This window comes from Aquarana catesbeiana, linkage group LG04 (genome assembly GCF_042186555.1).
Source record: "Aquarana catesbeiana isolate 2022-GZ linkage group LG04, ASM4218655v1, whole genome shotgun sequence".
Classification (NCBI taxonomy): Eukaryota; Metazoa; Chordata; class Amphibia; order Anura; family Ranidae; genus Aquarana; species Aquarana catesbeiana.
Genome location: NC_133327.1, coordinates 222,277,702 through 222,294,621, shown reverse-complemented (window position 1 = coordinate 222,294,621; position 16,920 = coordinate 222,277,702). Strand labels below are relative to the sequence as shown.

General features: G+C 41.3%; 1 protein-coding gene and 1 pseudogene across 1 annotated transcript in view; one reads left to right on the top strand and one right to left on the bottom strand.

Moving 5' to 3' along the window:
* Positions 1-16,920, bottom strand: part of TMEM212 (transmembrane protein 212) — a 63,484-nt gene that overhangs the window by 34,424 nt on the left and 12,140 nt on the right. The window lies entirely within an intron of this gene.
* LOC141140466 (serine/threonine-protein kinase 31-like) lies at positions 7-486 on the top strand (annotated as a pseudogene).

The window sequence follows — 16,920 nt, the reverse complement described above, 5'->3', positions numbered from 1 at the left end:
GAGTAAACCAGTGAAAAAGAACAGGAGATAATAATTAACATAAACAACAGAGTTGTAAAGCAGATTAATGAAGAGATTTGTTTAATTGAAACCATCAATTCAAAGTATTTTTTTTCAATGCTGAATTAAAAAAGAATATTGTAAAGTGGATCAATAAAAATCCAATTGTGGATGATTTATCGGCAAGAAGACAGGTAATGGACTCAAAAAGGTCAACTGGAAAGCAGAACAATAGAAGAGTGAGATAAATGCAATGAAGCTGTCAGTAGTTATCTGAAACATGAAATCCGTGAGCTAAGAAATAAGATATTTTATGAAATACAGAGTGAACAAGAATAGTATGTAGAATTAAGTGATTTGGTGTAGACGTGGCTCCCTGATCTACCTCTGGTGTACTTTGATGCAGGAATATTTAACTACATGAGCTCTGGAGGCCTTATTTCAAATAATATGGAGAGAATACTGTTTAATTCAGAACCAACATAAGAGTTAAAGTAGAACTATAGGCAAAACTTTTTTTTACATTTTTGGATAAAGTAAGGGAGGGTTATAACCCCTGTAAGATTTATTTTTGCCCTCTTTGTCCCATTAGGGAGATAAACCTTCCCTTCCTGCCCATAGCCAAAACAGGAACTGAGAGAAAATCCCTGCAAATTAAGGCAATCTTATGGGGACCCCCAGGTTACCAGAACTAGTGTCCCAATTAAACGATTTCTCCTCTATTACTTTTCTTCTGGAGACAACCCAAAATTTGGAGTTTTCTTTTACTTTCACTTTTAATGATAATGGTAAACAGGACAAATAAAGAGGATGAATTGCCTTAAATCAAAAAAGAGGAATCCTTGAAAAAAACTTTGACTCCCACAAAAGATGCATTGTGAGTCTTTAACTCGCAACACCAAATTTGGTAAATTTGGCATATAGTGGCAAGTAAGAAGATTGTGTAAAAAGTACTGCTCTGAGTATTTTCAGTATTCCCAGAGAAAGAAAGATCATTCTTTCAAAATGCATTGAAGGTGCTGCAGGCATTACAGCCAGAGCTGCTTCAGAACCATGATAGGTGTTTACCGTCTATGTGCTACCAATCTGGACACTGACCAAAGGAAATACTTCTCTCTGATTAATCTTTGCATGTTCTTGTTCACTATACATAAGTGGATACTTGTTCACAATACAAGAACTGCACAAATGTGTATGGAATTAGCAGCACATTGTGTGATAAGTGCAGACTGAATTTATAGCGATAATGTTCCCTAAGCATGCTTCAAATTTATTCAGGTGTGAGTAACCCTTTATGTAAACATGAATCTGCAACATTGTAATAACTTTACACGTGGATCACAGGTGTTGATGTGCTTGAGTGATGCTACAAAGAACTAATCGCAAAGGGTCTGTGAAGATTCTCATTTATCCAGAGCATAGAATAGCTAGTAATAGTTAGTTACAGTCAACTAGACTTATTCTGTAATGTTGAAGACTTTTGTAGTTTCTCCAAGCCCCTTCTTCAGTTCCAGCAAATGCTAAATTCTTCAGTTGACAACCTCATTGTTTATGTTGAGTGACTTCCACTAGATGAACGTCTGACAAAGTGATTAAAGATGAATTCCGGGCAGAAATTGTATTCCCTGTCATTGCTGGTGCTTTTATACCTTTATGCAATGTGTACTCTAATTATTTCCCCAGAAAATCAGTGTGCATTATTCGAATCTCATGCTTCATTCCCTGTTACATCTGTTTTGTAAGACCTGAGACTACTGTGCTGTGTATTCCCCTGGCCAACGGTCTTGTCTCTTCCCACTGTAATTTTTTATGTCCCTGCTTGTGTGAGTGGATGGACCCGGGATGGACTGACAACTCAGGAGGAGCCGCTGTACTAACTATGCGATGTTAGTACATTAATCTCCCCCTCTAAGCTATTGGGTTCTGACAGGGGGGCCAGCCAGAACATGCCGGTCAGCGCTCTCAGCCACTGGTTGACAGCGTTGAGCGAATGCCGATCGGCAGATCTTTTTCTCTCATGCCCCTTCTGTCGGACAGGCTGCCGTGCACACGGGCTGCATGTAGGCTGGTTTTTATTGAACTGGCCGATGCTGTCCGGCATTCAGCCCATGCGTACTAGGCATCAGACTCCTGGTCTGAACTACTTCCTGAGATAGCATAACTTAATTGACAGGCCAGTCACAGACCTCTATACCTGCAATTTTCAGACTATATAAATAAGCACTAGGTTCAGTGTAAGCACCCCTACTTACAGCCACTTGCTATTTTGGACTGTAAGGAGCAGGTAAGGTGCTTTTAAAAGAGATTATGTTTTTTTTTTTTCCAGAATTTCCATACTTATTTAAGGGGATGCAGTATTGGTCCGATGCTGCATCTGTCCCCTGGCACCACTAACACTGAGAACCGAGCAACCAAACACCACCGATCGCTTGGTTCTCACAGATCCGTGAGCAGAGGACTGGTGACTGTCAGTCAGCAGCTCCCCCCCAAGCTGAGCTGATAAGGGGGTGGGAGCGGCAGGCTCAGGCTTTTCTCCTAAACTGTGAGGTTTACAAAAGACTTGCTAAAGGTTTATTGATTTACATAGGTCAGTGAAGAATCAGCAAGGCTGCTTTATCTAAAAAGTATATTATAGTGATGACATCTCCTGGAAAGTGCGCTGAGAACTGCAATTTTCCTTTAAAAAAACTGATTCAGCCTACAATGTCTGCAGTGTAAAAAATCAATTGCAGCCAGAAAAAAATTGGAAATATAATCTGTAAAAAAACACATGCAGACTGTCATGACTGTAAACAATGCATGTGGAGAGGCTTCACTACACACATCAGCAGCATTAGACTGTAAAAGCCCCCCTACCCCCCATCCCCGAATCCCCAAATTCCCCAAGATGCACAATATTTTGCCACCTAAAGGACATCCACTAAGCGTCAAGGCTTCTATAGTGAGGGAGTTGGCACATAACAAAGCCCCTGTTATTGGGCATCCTCACCTGACCTAACTTTAAAGGCCAGGAATCACATTATTGGCAGTTGGGTGTTATGGCAAGGAACAACTGTATTCATTTGCAATTTCTGCAAAACCACAAATGGGTTGGGTTCGCCTTGAACCCAATCCTCTTCCCCAGTTGAGATTTGCATACCATTTCAGCTGCCTAAATCACTGGACAAACTGGTCTTTTTGACATGTGGCTCGGTTTGACTTTCCCAGGTTTATGACAAGGTGAAAACCATAATCCCTTTTTAAATACATGTACCACATTTGTTTTATGCCAGTCTACTGGTATCAAGTCAGTCATTTAAATATCTCTAAAAATTAGAGCCAGTGCCCTAGAATTACCTAAGCTCACCATTTTGATGACTTGAGTAAATATCATAAATTTTAAGCAAGCTCATGTGCTCAGACCTTGTCTTATAAATATTAATATATTTAAAGTAGGTCTTCCTTTAAAATGCAAAGTTCTGCTATGTTGTAGATCTGCCCCATGGAGAAAATAATACCAAAAAAACTATGAAAAAAGAAAAGAAAAAGTCACTTACCTTATACCCTGGGGAAATTTTTTTTGTTTATAGCGCAAAAAATAAAAACTGCAGAGGTGATAAAATACCACCAAAGGAAAGCTCTATTTGTTGGAAAAAAAGGACATAATTCTTTTTTGGGTACAGCGTCGCCCGACCGCGCAATTGTCAGTTAAAGCGATGCAGTGCCGTATCGCAAAAAATGTCCTGGTCATTAAGGGGGTAAATCCTTCCTGGGCTGAAATGGTTAAAAAAAACCCTCTTGGAGTCCAGTTGCAGAAACTGTACTGTATTGACGTAAAAGTTTAGCAAAGCACACAAGACAACCCAACCAGGCACACTCAAGGAATGTTGCAGCAAAGAGTATAACTGTAGGTCTCGGGTGCACCGACAGCATCTATCTCAAGGTATGGAATGCGGCCTGGCCGGTCCAAGCCCAACCGGGGAGGCTTCCATGAAGGATGTGGTTGTGGATGTGGAATCAGAGAGGCTGTTTTATTAAAAAAATTATATTATAGTGGTGACATCTCCTGAAAATTGCAATTTTCCTTTCAAAAAACAAATGCAGCCTGCAATATCTGCAGCCCATGTGGACAGGGACAGGCTGTGTAAAAAATCAATCGCAGCCAGCAAAAAATTGGAAAAATTACCTGTAAAAAAAAAACACATGCAGCCTGTCATGACTGTAAACAGTGCATGTGAAGAATGTAACAGTATGTCTCGGATGCACCGACAGCATCTGTCTTGAGGGATGGAATGCGGCCTGGCCGGTCCAAGCCCAAACAAGGAGGCTTCTGAGAAGGATTGTGTGTCCCTGCCCTTTCCCTACTCATCTGCACACTCTCCCTGATGCTAATACTGTCCCTGCCTGAGCCAAAATGGCTGCCAGAATCACATAAACATCCAATCATATAGCTCCCCCAGTGAACCAGGAAACCAAAGAGGAACCAAGTTCCACTCAACTTCCCTTTCAACTGCAGTTGAGTGCCACCTGCAGTGGAGAAAGTAGACTGCACCTCCCTAAACTTAAGTAACTTGTTCTTGGGGGTATACATAACATAGCATTATCTTTCTTCTTTATGAAAAGTCAGCTTTAAACATTTTTTAAATTGTCTTCAGCACTTCAACAACCTGCCATTCACTCACTTAAAGACAGCAAAGAATAAAAGGCCCTTTAATATGTATCACACGGTAGGCAAACTAGCACAACGCTACGTTTTTTAACTCCCACCTTGTTCCAATTTACAGTCACCCAAGGAATTTTAAAATGTGTTTAATTGTTCTGTAATTCTACAGAACTGCATCATCAGCCCTCCTCTACAGTGACAAAGCAGAGCCCTGAGCTTTATTCTCCAGACACAAAACATAACCACAAGGATTGCAAGCTGAACAAGGACCTGGTAAGTAGTTATGCCAGAGAGTAAAATTTATAGTTCCATTTTAGAGAGCACTTATATCAGAGAACTAACGTCACGCTAATGATTTCACCATTTCTCATGTAATATCACATTGTTAAATGATTACTAATTTATACAGCTGTGCTCCCTCGTAAAAGTGTGGAAAATCTGAATTGTTACCTACATAAGTTAAGAAACAGTGACATAAATCAATCAACATTGTTCCAAATAGAATCCCGAAAAGTGTGAGGGCTAGTATATCAGCTTACTATAAATGGGAAACAGTGATCAGATATTCCTGACGCTGGTCATCTTGGGAGGAAGTAGCTATCAGAAACATAAGCTTAAATAGCAAGAAGTAAAATGTAAACTGTTGAAATGTGCATAATGCCTACCTAATTATACAAATTCCTATAACTATGTTATACCCCTACAGTTTTATAAATGTATACATATCTATTAAGGATTAGCTAATGTCTATACAGAAGCAATAACATCCAGAATCTATTAGCCTCAGAAACTGGTTTAATATTTTCTGATTCTAGACACATTCCTGAAGTTTTACAAGGTACATCAATAGCAACATAATTACATTTCCCAATTAAGGTAATTGCAAAGTACCAGTTATAATGCTGGACAGTACACACTCATGAGATGGGCCGTACATGCCTAGAAGTCAGAAGAGTTTGTGCTAAGTCTAAAACACAGAACAGAGAAAAAATTCCCTCAGAGGATAAAAAAAGTATAATTTGCATCATGTTCTCCCAATATTTGGACCTTGTTTAAGGTGAACCTGTCATGGCATGCATTGTTGGCATCCTTCTGATAAGAAATGTTGGCTTACTAGGAAAATGGAAAGAAAAATAAAAGAATTGAATGATTTTCTAATACTATCTAAAGCCACAATCACTTTAGGCTAAGGAAGCAATATTTTATCCAGGGAATTATGTTGACAGCTCTTAGGCGGCACAAGGAGTTTCTTTATTATTTTTAAATTGGCAACAGTTGTGCGGCGAGTTTTGTTTTGCCGTCCTCTGAAACAAAACTGCAGAAATGCAGTTGTTCTGAAAGACTGAACTTGATGGACATCCATTTTTATCATCTTTATCAGCTATCTAACTATGGCTGGCTGTTATGCTGTACCCACTGGTTTAATATTTTATAAGACACAGACCTGGAATAAGGATGCAACACAAACCATGTAAAATTTCAAGTATGCTCTTTATTCCTGTGCTTGTTTAAAAGGCACAGTCCAGCTTTCACAGAAACAGTATTAAATGCATCAACATTAAAATGTATCTAAACCCAAAAGCAAAAATATGATATATTGTAGTTTACCCATCCTTAAATATGGTGACTGAGAGGGGTGCTTACAATGGTAACCTTTTTTTATTTACGTAACACCTCCATTCCCAAAGGGGAAAAAATGTTGCTGTAACTGCTGGAAAAGTCTTAGCTAGTTTTTGGCTTTCATTTTTACAGTCAAGGTTATCTAACTTTGCTAGTGCATCTAACTTTATCCTTTCCACAGGTTGATATTGCTGTTGTCCAAGAGTGGCTCCATTGCTTCTTAATGCAGTGGATCCACCTTAGGATGGGTCTGGCTGGATAACCGGATGGCAATAAAAGGGGTTGTAAAGGTTCGCTTTCTTTTTTTTTTTTTTTTTTAGATAACAACCATGTTATACTTACCTCCTCTGTGCAAGGGTTTTGCACACAACGGCCCTGATTCCTCCTCTTCCGGGGTCCCCCAGTGGCGCTCCTGGCTCCTCCTCTTCTCACGGAGCATGGGGGCACTTGTGCGGGCGTGCTCCCGAGTCCTGCTTCTGCGTCCATTGACACAGACAGCAGGACTCGGCCCTGACCCCGGCTCCCGTGTCACTGGATTTGATTGACAGCAGCGGGAGCCAATGGCTATCAACTTTTTCAATGATTACCTGAGACAGCAGCTGGAGCTGCTGTGCTCGTCCCTGTCGCTGGAACGATCGGTTCAGGTAAGTAAAGGGGGGCTCGGGGGGGTGCTACACTACAGAAGGTTTTTCACCGTAATGCATAGAATGCACTACGGTGAAAAACCTTGAGGGTTTACAACCCCTTTAAAGTGGTTGTAAAGGCAGAAGGTTTTTTATTCTAATGTATTCTATGCATTAAGATAAAAAGCCTTCTGTGTGCAGCAGCCCCCCAATAGAGACTCGGCTGTCCGGTGACTTTCCCTCTTCATTTGCTGAGACAGCAACGAAGCATCAGTGGCTCCCGCTGCTGTCAAAGTCAGTGAGCCAACATGTTTGTTATTTTTAAAAAAAAAAAAAAGAGACTTTAATATCACTTTAAGGAAACAAAAGTTAATAAAAAAAAATAAATAAAAATAATGCAGCCACCAAGCATACAATTGGTAAGTTGCAACATATTAAAAGTATTGTTTTTGGGTTGAACACACCCTTTTTTTTCATGATCAATGTGGATTTACTACTTTTTTGCAAAGGAGCCTACAGAGCATTGCACCCAAGATCAGTGTGTTGCATGTACAGTGCACAAGCTCTAGCTAAATCTTCCTCTAGCCTCAGGCCTGTACAGGGATATGGACCTGGGGCTGGAAGTGCCACTGAACTACAGAACAATAAGCGTGCATTCTCTTAAAATCCCACAGTGGAATATGGGACTTGTAGTAATGTTTATAAGCAATCCCAGGCCTGGATGATGGGACTGTGCTGGCAAAGCCATGCACAGCCCAGCTACAAAAAATAAAAAAATAAAAAAAACAGGATTCTGTTGAGAAGCTGCACCTTGTGATTCAGTTTAGGTGGAGGTGGCTGGGGTTTTGGGGATAGTGTTTTATGCTATGTTTCGTGGTGCACCCTAAACATGGGTGTATCATGAAATACAGTATAGAATAAAACATGTACTTAGCATTTAAAACAAAGTGCGGCTGAGCAGCATGCATTAGGCTCAAATAACAAAACTATACACGGCCACGTGACTGTAATTTTCAAATCTCATTAGATTCAGCTGAGAATATCACATTTAGGGTTGAATAAGTGCTTCTTAAAATCTCAGTAAATTGATGCCTGTATGTAAAGTATGTACTGTATGTGTATAGTAACATAGTTGGTAAGGTTGGATAAAGAAAACAGTCCATCCAGTTCAACCTGTGTAGGTGTGTGCGTAGAAAAATCATTTCCCATATCCCCTTAAATTGATTACGTTACGATGCACGTCCAAGAGTCTTTTAAACTATTCATACTTCCTGCCGACACCACCGATTGTGGAAGAGAGTTCCACATCCTTACCGCCCTGACAGTGAAAAACCCCCTACGCAGCTCAAGGTTAAACTGCTTCTCTTGCAATTTCATTGTGTGGCCACATAACCTCTTACACTCCCTGGGACTGAAAAGTTTCATACTTATGCTGGGATCACCATTGAGATATTTGTACATTGCAATCATATCCCCTCTCAAGCGTCTCTTCTTCAGGGAGAATAAATTTAGTGCTTGTAGTCGTTCCTCATAACTGAGGTCCACCAGTCCCCATATTAATTTAGTTGCCCTTCTCTGGACTTTCTCAAGTTCCAGCACATCCCTTCTAAGGATTGGTGACCAGAACTGGACAGAAAGTGTCAGAATAATTGTTTTATTGCTGGTGTAAATTCCCTTTTTAATGCATGCTAATATTCTTCTGGCTTTGGAAGCTGCAGCTTGACACTGCATGCTATTGCTCAGTTTGTCTTCTACCCCTACCCCTAGTTCCTTTTCCATCCTGGAAGCCCCTAGAGATTCTCCCTTTAAAGAGTAACTTGCGTTTATATTTCTACCCCCCAAATGCATTACCTTACATTTACCAGTATTAAACTTAATTTGCCATGTAGTAGCCCACTCCATTAATTTATTAAGGTCCTCTTGTAAAGTGTCATGGTTATGCAATAGAGTTTTGTCTGTCAGCTTACCTGTCTCCATGTGTTCATCTCTAAAGACTAGCTGACTCTCACCTGACTGCTTTTATTAACTCTCCTCTAGCATGGCTCCACCCCAGGTCCTATCAGAGAACTCTATAATAACCTCTGCACTGCAGGCCAGCTCTGCTGATCAAACTTTGTGTGTTTTGGCTTCCTGTTCCTGCCTGCTGTGTGCTCTACATTTGTTTCTGTTAACGACCTTGGCATGTTCTCAACTATTCCTGTCTGCTCGTGGCCCTGACCTTTGGCGTGTCCCCGACTATCCCTGTTTGCCTATGACCCTGAACCTTGGCGTGAACTCTGTTGTCCCTGTCTGCTTGTGGCCCTGACCTTGGCTTATTCCTTTACTATCCCTACCCTCCTGTTGCCTACTGTGGGTGTGAGCTGGGGGACCCTGGGGGTTGCGACCTGGAGCCAGTTGCAGCCCAGTCCATCCTCACCACTAGAGGCTCTGGTGAACACCTGCTGGCTCTTAGACTCCGCGCCCCAGGGAATCCTATGCTCTAACCCCGGTGGGATCCGTGTTGGTGTTCCAGCGCCCCTGCCTTCCTTACCACCTGGACTCCCATCCGCAGCAGTCAGCCGTAGGGTCCACTGCCTTGCGGTGCACTCCTGATCCCAACAGTGTGCATCTGTCACCTAGCCTCAAGGTGACCTGACATAAAGTTTCTATATCCTGCTGTGTTGTTATTGCCCTGCATATTTGTGTCGTCAGCAAACGCTGTGATCATGCAATTTATCTCATCCTCTATATCATTTATAAATAAATTAAACAGAATTGGTCCTAGGACCGAGCCCTGGGGTACCCCACTAACCACTCTAGACCATTCTGAGTATACTTTTTTATCACCACCCTTTGCACATGCCCCAGTAGCCAGTTTTCTATCCAGGTACATACCCTATGGTCCATACCTACAGACCTCATCTTGTAGATTAAGCGTTTGTGGGGGACTGTATCAAATGCTTTTGCAAAATTCAGATACACCACTTCCACTGGCCTACCTTTGTCCAGATGGCAGATTACTTCCTCACAGAATGTTAATAGGTTGGTTTGGCAAGAGCAACCTTTCGTAAACCCGTGCTGGGGAAGGACAGGCATTTCCAGGTATTTGCTCCCACTTCTGGCAAAAGAGCTCTGCACCTTGTGCGGCGAACTAGGCAATGTCAGGCATCTCCCCTTTCCCCCACTGTCTTCTTGGAGACACACAGATTCCAGAAGACAGCAGGGACCATTCAGAACATGCAGCGCGACTTGCACATGCACAGTAGGGAACCAAGAGTGAAGCCGAAAGACTTTACTGCCTGGTTCCCTTACCAGGATGGGGGCGGCAGCACCCATGAGTCGATCTGAAGATTGGCTTCGGGTGGCGACATTGCGGGCTCCCTAGACAGGTAAGTGTTCATATAATAAAAGTCAGCAGCTACAGTATTTGTACTTTGGACATTTTTTGGACATGTTTTTTCCCAGGCGGAACTCCGCTTTAATATATTTAAAAAACTTCTTGGGATTATTTTTACTCTCCTCCGCTATGTGTCTCTCATAGTCTTTTTTAGCCACCCTGATTACATTCTTACACCTCATGTTTCATTCCTTGTATTGTTTGAATGCTGACACTGACCCCTCTGTACTTTTTAAAGGCCATATTTTGGCCTTTATATGACATTTTACGTTTTGGTTCAGCCACCCAGGTTTAACCTTTGTTCTGTATTTATTAGCCCTTGGAATGCACTCGGTGATACATTTTTTTAATATATTCCTAAAGTATTCCCATTTTTACTCTGTGTTCAATGCTTGTATGAAACCTTATCAAGACATACAGCAATAAACCTCTCATTGACATTGCCCAGATGTTTTGTGGTAGTTAGAAATGCAAGCTGAAAAATAAAAACCTAATATTGTTACTATGAGTAACACCTCCTTTCTATTCCTCTATTCCATTAGTGGCAGTGGAAACAGTTTAGTAGCTAAATGTTTATTTCACAGTTCAACAAGAACTCTTGGCAGGTTTGCATGTCATCATGTTAGCTCATCATTATAGACTCCTGTACTTTGAGAACCTTGAGGGTGTGCTATATTAACATCTTTAACAAGGAAACTTGGTAAGGAAGTTAAAGATTTTTTGGGAGCTGGGTTTATGTTTTTTGTCAACATAACTCAGGTAAAGAGGTAAAAAGTTACAAAAACAGAACTAATTGTAAAATGGAGTAATGTCAATATGATAAAATAAATAAGTCTAAATAATGTTTTTTAATGCCCTATAACATAATTTATCAGTGCAGCCTAATACAGTCACAATACAGCTGCTCTGTGGAGTAATTATCATCTCTGTGGGATATGTTATACGTTCTAGATCAGGGGTTCTTAAACTGGGGTACATGGATGGGTTTGTAAATAACATTTACATTCACTATACAGCCCTCCCCTGTATCCCAGTCTATGGTTTTCCATTGAAAGAAATGAAAGAAAATGCAGCCTGCCATTGTTCATAGCAACGACCGCAAAGCATCTCTTTACTAGCTTTTTGGTCCATGTTTACCATCTAAATTTGCATCATTGTTCTCTGTTCTCTCACCTTGCACCACTCCATAATTGCAAGTGCGAATTCTCATTTTCTAGTAGTAGTAATGGATTTGAGCAGAATTAAAATTGTTTTATTTTGTTTATTTTGCACAAGATGATGGTATTTATTTTTGTAATGAGTAGCCATTACTTTTTACATGAAAAGGACTGAGTTAAGATTGTTTACTTCATTTAAATGTGTATGTCATATAGAAGTGTATAAAGGAGCCCATACCACCAAGCGCTTGAGGGCACAGAATTAGCACTTATTTAAACCAAAACAATGAGATAATAACTAATTCAATTAAACTCAAAATAAAACCAGTCTGTGGCAGCTGTTAAATAAATCCTTAAACAAAGATCCCCCAACTTTCTTTGTTTGTGCAATACCAGCACTGTCTTCATTTGCAGTTTACATCAATTAATTATTTGTTGATGTAGGAGGGCTGTTTGTTTGGTTGTTTTATGTATGTCATATATGTAAGAGGTAATAATTTATTATTTTTTTTTGTAAAATAAAGTACATATATTAAATGCATGCTAAGTTGTGTTTATGTGAATATTCCTGGAGAGGGGGGTCCATAGATTTCATCAGATTCTTAAAGGGGTCTGTGACTCAAAAAAAGGTTAAGAACCACTGTTGTAGATTGTAGTCCTTCTTTATATTAAGCCTGGCAGTCTCAGAAATGTGCTTGCGTGTACATTATAAATGCACTTAGTACTTTAATATGTGCCAGTGATTAGGGTATATAAAATCTGCATTGAGACTTTCATTTTGCTACAGTTTAGAGTATAAATCTGGTGGCCATATGTGTCAGGACTTTCAAATCCCAATGATGCCAAAGCACCGTCTGAATAAATAAGCATGAATGAGTCTGTAGATATGAAGAACACAGGATGTCTCTGGAAACAAGCCAGTTTCTATTACACACAAATAAAAGTAAGATCTGTGTAGTACCCTCTAGTGTGCTAGAAGTAAACTGTTTTTTGTTAGAGTAGGTCAATTGTTTAGGCTTGGCTGGCAGCCAAGCCTTTGTGTTTTTCTGGGTCAGGGTTTGAGTGACTCAGGGAGGGCTGGATGACTCACAGGCAGCATCTCTGAGACCTCCCCCTACTTCTAGAAACTTACAGAAGATTCTAGAAGAATAGGAGTAGAGGAGAGGCGAATCTGTCTGGAGTATTCTGGGGGCCCTGACCAAACCCCAACAGATAGGGTTGGCAGGGGGGAGGCCCCCTCAAACACTCTGGGTCAGCCCAGCTTTGGCAGTGGAGTTTGGGTGGAAGCTGGAGATGAAGTGTTAGGCTGTTGGTGGCCCTTGCGTGTAGTCCCCTAGTCTGGGGGGGTGACCCCGGGCCAAAGCTCAGGTGCAGAAGGGACCCTCTTCACAACACACAGAGGTGTCCTGACCATATGTACGGGAGCAAGTGGAGGACAGCAGGAGATCACTGCCGGGCAAATCTCCAGGGAGGAAGACAGTCAGGTGGGCTGGTGAGTGTTGCAATCCAGAAGACTGAGAGGCATGCCTGAAGGGATTGGGTGCAAGCAGTCTGGGATGGTTGCAGAGTCAGTCTCGGAGGACTGTGGAGTCTTAAGCCAAGAGGGCTAATGAAGGGCAGCTGCAGCCTTCAGGAACGTAATATTTACAGTCTGGAGGAAAGAAGGGAAAGGAGAGACACAATTGAAACCTTTAAATACATCAGGGGGTTGAATAAGGTTCAGGAGGGCAGTTTTTTTCAATATAAAAACAAAATCAAGAACACTGGGACATGACCTCAAACTAACTGGAGGAAAGTTCAAAACGAATCTAAGCATTGTTTTACTGAAAGTAGTGAGAGAGTCAACAGTTAATGGCTTCAAACATGTTTGGGGCAACACACAGATCTATAATCAGACAATAAAGTTAACAAAATAAAAATAGTCAGACTCGATGGACTACTCTGTTTTTTCTGCCGTCATTTTTCTATGTTTCTATGCAACAAAAAATTTTCTTTACTCCTGGTGACTGAATGAAGCAGCAGGGAAGGGAAGGGGAGGGAAGGGAAGTGTAAGCTACTGGTGGGGCTGCCTGTTATGTTGACCTGTATAGATTTTTCATTGCATTGAAACTGATCATTCAACTGTTGCAATATGGGAGTTTTCTCTTATGGAACCCCAACAGGAATTGCCAGGTGATTCAAACAATAATCGTTCAACAATTTGCCAGCAAATGGGTGTAAAACTTGCAGCAGATAATGAAGAATTTCAGTCGGGTGGGTTTGGAAACCATTGTTTAAAAAGCTCATCCAGTGCGCAGTATCCAGAAGATTAACATTTGTATCCATAATGATTGTTTAGCACAGGGGTGTCCAACTTTTTGACCTTTCTGAACCACATTGGAAGAAGAGGAATGGTCTTGGACTGCACATAAAATGCACTAACAATAAGGATAGCTGATGAGCAGAAAAAGTCAGGCAGATCACAAGTTAATGATCACTGATAAGATAATGTGCCTATCTGAGTAATAAAACATAATTTTTTTGTAATATTTTTTATTATAAAAGTAAAAGAGGGCAACATAAAATGAGTGCGATATTTAAGTCTAATAAAATGACATTTTTCTTCAGCCGCATGTGTTTGCGTAAATGCATTTTTCCAAACAATTCCCCAAAAAATCCACATTCTAAGTTTATGATTTTGAATTGGGTCGCATTCATAGTCCTCTTGGGCCACATGTAGGCCTTGGGCGGCAGATTGGACACTCCTGGTTTAGCACTTCTAAAATTGTACGTAGGATCGCTCCTACTTTTCTTAAAAATGTTCTGCAGTTTCCAAGTTCTCAGTAATACATTTTATATTTATAGCTCAGTAAATATAGAAATGTGAGGAATGTGTTGATTTACAGGAGCACTGAATGTATAAAAATACATGCAGTATCTTTTGAATCAGTACACTCCAAGATATCAGCCAAAGCTAAGTGCAATAACTTTTGCTCTCTAGTAATGTTATGCAGGGTTTTTAAACAAGTAACTAATATAATGATTCAAAACCAAAAGATATATACTGCGCTATCCCTTACAGTGTTCAGTAAACAAAAACCAAAAAACCTGTGTCTGTGAAAGACTCAAAAAAGTGTTAGTGCTGCTGCAACCCTAAATGTGAGACAACCTCCATTCCAAAATATTATACAAAGAAAGGCTGCGCTGCTGTGAATAAGTGAGTGTGGTCAAAAACCATTTAAATGACCATAACATATACAAACACAAATTACCATAAATACGTGACATATAGGATTACTTTTTTTGTATATGTGCAATCAGACATCAAATATGTTGAACAAGGTCCATACAAAAACGTTCCTTTTTTTAAAAAAAATGTCTTTCACCAGTAAAAGAATGAAAAGGCATCAATAATATTGATATAAAACACCACTCTTCTGTTGATGTGAAGCATGCACTGTTGTCACCCTGGAGAATGTGATAATAGGGAAATTCCTCCACCAAACAAAACGATCTGCCCCTTACCAGATATTTAGATCTCTTGTTTAAGGAGATCGTATATGCAGGTGGCTGTGTCCCCCAGCCACTGGGTCTTTATCAAAATTAAGGCTCCTAGGGTCTCTACTCAGGGGGTCCGCTGGATGTTAAGCTGGCACTAAAATGTGGCCCCTCCCATCCTCCCGTGGTATGGTTTTGGGGTCTTTAACAAACTCTGAAAGTATGAGCCAGCTAGGTCTGTGTAGCAGGACAGCTCCGCTCCGGTGCACTGGGTCTTGCTTCCCGCCGGCCGGCGTCGTTACACCGCTCCGCAAGATGAACCAGGACCCTCTGATAGCTCCGACAGTCGTATCTGGATCCTTCTCAGTTCTGTCCCAGTGTCTCTCCAGCTCACTGGTGCACAGCAGAGTCGCTGATTGTGCCGCTCCACCGTAGGTGTAGGCCACGCTCTCTGGAACACCTCTGCACAGGTCCTCACAGGCAGGACATGCATCCAGAAGAGAACTAAGATGGCCGCGCGGAGCCTCTTATAGCCTACCCAGCATGCAATTCAGTACTGAGTGTTGCTGGGTAAAATCTTTCGGCATTCCTGTTTTCTTTTGTCTTTCAACCTCTTTCTGACTCCTGGACTGAGACCTCCTGTTTCCTGGCTGGGGCTCCTCTGACCCCTGGATAAGACCTCCTGGCTGCTGGCTGGGGCACCTCTGACCCCTGGGTAAGACCTTCTGTCTCTTGGCTACAGGCTGGGGCACCTCTGACCCAGGGTAAGACTTCCTGTCTCCAAACTGACAAGACAAAAGAAAACAGGAATGCCGAAAGATTTTACCCAGCAACACTCAGTACTGAATTGCATGCTGGGTAGGCTATAAGAGGCTCCGCGCGGCCATCTTAGTTCTCTTCTGGATGCATGTCCTGCCTGTGAGGACCTGTGCAGAGGTGTTCCAGAGAGCGTGGCCTACACCTACGGTGGAGCGGCACAATCAGCGACTCTGCTGTGCACCAGTGAGCTGGAGAGACACTGGGACAGAACTGAGAAGGATCCAGATATGACTGTTGGAGCTATCAGAGGGTCCTGGTTCATCTTGCGGAGCGGTGTAACGACGCCGGCCGGCGGGAAGCAAGACCCAGTGCACCGGAGCGGAGCTGTCCTGCTACACAGACCTAGCTGGCTCATACTTTCAGAGTTTGTTAAAGACCCCAAAACCATACCACGGGAGGATGGGAGGGGCCACATTTTAGTGCCAGCTTAACATCCAGCGGACCCCCTGAGTAGAGACCCTAGGAGCCTTAATTTTGATAAAGACCCAGTGGCTGGGGGACACAGCCACCTGCATATACGATCTCCTTAAACAAGAGATCTAAATATCTGGTAAGGGGCAGATCGTTTTGTTTGGTGGAGGAATTTCCCTATTATCACATTCTCCAGGGTGACAACAGTGCATGCTTCACATCAACAGAAGAGTGGTGTTTTATATCAATATTATTGATGCCTTTTCATTCTTTTACTGGTGAAAGACATTTTTTTAAAAAAAGGAACGTTTTTGTATGGACCTTGTTCAACATATTTGATGTCTGATTGCACATATACAAAAAAGTAATCCTATATGTCACGTATTTATGGTAATTTGTGTATGTATATGTTATGGTCATTTAAATGGTTTTTGACCACACAGCCTTTCTTTGTATAACTAATATAATGAGTATAATGAGTACATCATCAGCTATTTAGAACTGCTTTGGGATTACAAAGTGAAAAAAAAGATGCTCTTGGTACTGCTTGTGATAGACAAAAACATGGGGTCATAATAGACGAAAACAAGAGTGAGAGGAAATCCAAATAAATGAAATGCAGCCACACAATGGAACGTTAGCAAGTTAGCAGCTTAATAATTACACCTGACATAAACTGTATAGCACCCAAGTAATAGCAAACTCTCCACAATAATTAATTCGTAAAAACTGTGACTTAATATAACTGAAATTATTTTGTGTTATATGTGGGGGTCACCAAGTTTATAATTGCAT